The sequence below is a fragment of the Dasypus novemcinctus genome, chromosome 26, assembly GCF_030445035.2.
Source record: "Dasypus novemcinctus isolate mDasNov1 chromosome 26, mDasNov1.1.hap2, whole genome shotgun sequence".
NCBI lineage: Eukaryota > Metazoa > Chordata > Mammalia > Cingulata > Dasypodidae > Dasypus > Dasypus novemcinctus.
Window position 1 is genome coordinate 55,736,148 of NC_080698.1, and position 3,356 is coordinate 55,739,503.

Sequence of the window (3,356 nt, forward strand, 5' to 3'; positions counted from 1 at the left end):
TTTTTCATTGTCAGGTAAATGGTTCCTAGTTTCTTGTAGATTTGGGGGGTTTTGTTTCTCTAGGTTTTTTTTGGTGGCCTTGTCATCCATGAGGCAGCTTCCTGGGAGGCATGTATCAGGATTTAAGATTTGGCAAAAATAAATTCCAGGTTCCAGGTTCACTCTAAACAACACGATTTTGTGCATTATGCAGTTGGAGAATTTCAGCCTCAGGCTTCTGCAGCTGGCCAGCAGGTTCAAGGTAAGGCATGGGCCAACTACACAGTGCTCATTGTTGGGTCACAACAGCCATCCAAGAGCCCAGCAGGTCCCGGTGCTCCAGTGTGCTGAGTCTTTCAGTGAGGCTGTGGTTCCTGTGGCAAGATAAAGGGCTCCCTGTGACAGAGGCTCAGTACCTGGGGTTTAAACAAGGTTTCTCTTGTCCAGAGGAAAGCAGTTGTCCAGAGCCCTGGTGGAGCAGCTGCTCTGCTGGGCCACTAAGTGCCCAGGCTCCTTTTCTCTCGCTGCCCCTCCCCTCTGTAAGAACAAGTCACGCCTCCACTTTCCGAGCATCAGAATGTTGGAAAGGGAAAATAAGGGCACATACGTCCCTATAAGATGCTCATCGTGATTTCTGCATTTCCTTTCCCCCCACTCCACTCTGGCCAAATTGTTGTGCCTAGCTGCAAGGGGGGGTTGGGAACCGCACACCCAACCTTAAGGCGTTTCCCTTTGGCCTGTCTAGGTGGGACACCCTGATGGGGTCCCAGCTGCAGGCCTCTGTGGCTCTTTCGTTCCCTCGGGGTTCCCTCTGACCACCAGAGCCAGGGAAGCTGGGCAGGCCAGAGAGTTAACACCTGCCAGAGAGGCCGCCCCCGCCACTGTCTGGGGAGGTGGGTGGAGAGAGAGCCAACTCTTTCACCCCTCAGGCAGGGTAAGACTCAGGCAGGTCTACACAGTGTCTCAGCATTCCTGGGCAGGGCGGTGATCGAGCCCCAGGTCCCCCCAGGGGAGCCAGCCCCACAGCACCCTCCTGCTTGTCTTCCCGCCCTCCCCCCACCCTCCTCGCCCTACTTTTCCACTGTTGCCTCCAGGGATCACCTCCCAAATGAAACACTTGCCCTCGTGTCCTCATCTCCTGCTTCTGGGGAGCCCAGCCTAGGAGAGCAGTGGCATAATCCCCTTCCAGACCTGCTCCTTTTCTTTTGCTAGTCCCTAAGTGAGGGGCAAGTAGGGTCACGTTCAGCCTCTTCTGTCACAATGCTGCAGGGAATATTCTGGTACCCACATCATATGGCCAGTGAGCAGGACTGACTGTAGGATAAATTCCTACAAGGGGATTCCTTTAGTTTGCGAAAGCTGCCCACAGCAATATACCAGGAACGGGTTGGCTTTTACAATGGGGATTTATTAGCTGACAAACTTACAGTTCTGAGGCCGTGAAAATGTCCAAACCAAGACATCATCAAGGCAACACTTTCTCCCTGAAGACTGGCTGGTGGTGATCCTGAACTCATGGATGGCAAGACATGTGAAGGCATCTTCTGGTCTCCCCCTTCTCTGTTTTGTGGCTTCCAGCTTCTGGCTTCCATGGGTGTATCTTTCTCTCTCTTCCTCTCCCTCTCCCTCTCCCTCTCCCTCCTCTCTCCCCTGCCTCCCCCTTTTCTCCCCCACCTCCCCCCTCCTCTGTCTCCCTCCCTCTCCCTCCTTCTCTGAATTTCATTCAATTATAAAGGATTCCAGTAAGAGGATTAAGACCCACCCTGGGCCACGCCTTAATGAAGTAACCTAAGCAAGGGCCCTACTTATTATAGGTTCACACCTGCGGGAATGGACTAGCTCTAAGATCGTGATTTTTCTGGGGTCCACACAGCTTCAAACCATCACAGAGATTGAAGAGTTAGAGGCTGTAAGCTTTTATAGTTCAGTTAGATTTCCTGTTGTTCTAAAAAGAGATTGCACAACTCTATACTCCTATTTCCATCTTATGGGGCTCCCTGCTCCCAAGGAAGAGTTCTGCTTTTAACAAATAAAACAACCCACAACCCCACCCCCACCCCCAAACACATTGCTCCCTGGAAGGCTTCTGCCACCTGCTGATGTGTACTTTACTGTAATTGTGGTCACAGCAGGAGAGCAAATGCAGTATAGACAGCCTCACTTACACACCAGCAAGCAGGCCCCATGTTGCTTTATGGGTCTCCACATGATCATTTTTAATGTTTATCAAATAATCTTTCATAGGGAGTATTGCTCAGCCTCCCTCCACTGTCAAATACTTACAGTTTTCCATTTCTCAGAATCTTACAATGTATGGCATGCCAAAGGGTTTGTTCCTTCTCTGAGGATATTATGTATATATAAGCTCTCAGCACAAGTCCAGGATCAATGGGTATTTCTTTATTCCCCTTTATAGTATGTCTCTAAGATAAACTCTCAAGAAAAGGGTTGCTAATTAAAAACCTTGCACCTTTTTGTGACTATAGCAGTTTGATATTATTGATGAATTCCAAAAAGAAATATTGGATTGTTTGTAAACTAATCTTTTCCTCTGGGCATATTAAATTATATTGGATTCATAGGTTTACTTGATTAAGTAATTACATAAACTTCTTGTGCCAGTAGGGCACCCCAAAGGGTGAGGACTCACAGATAAAAGGCATGGCAAAGGACAGAGTTTGGGGGTTTTGATGTTGGAGTTTCGATGTTGGAGTGTGATGCTGAAGCCTTAAGCTGGAGCCCCGGGAAGAGAGGAACCCTGAACCCAGAGAGAAGCAAGACCCCAGAAGGGAGGAGCCCAGGAAGCCTGAACCCTCGCAGCCGTCGGCAGCCATCTTGCTCCAACTTGTGGAAATAGACTTCGGGGAGGGAAGTAACTTATGCTTTATGGCCTGGTGTCTGTAAGCTTCTACCCCAGATAAATACCCTTTATAAAAGCCAACCAGTTTCTGGTATTTTGCATCAGCACCCCTTTGGCTCGTGCCAGGGAACCAGTGTGAACTTTGCAGCAAAGGTGCCACCGGCTCTGCCCCCATGTGCTGGGATGGCGGAAAGTCTGCCCACCTCCTACATTTTCCTAACCATCCTGGGAACATAGCAAGTTTTACTGAGAACGTGGATCCAAAGGAGTATTTTTCAGCTGCTTGTGGGAGTGCAAAGTGGGCCACCACTCTGGAAAGCAGAATGGGACTAGCGGATCCTAGCCCACACTCCAGAATTATTGACCAGCTATTTGTCTCCTGGGAAAATGTGTCTGCACAATGGGGGGCAGAAATACTCAGAATAGCATTGGCCATAATAACAAAAAGGGGAAACTGCCCAAATGTCCGTTGGGAAGACAATAAATAAATGATATATATATATGCTGTGGAATTTTA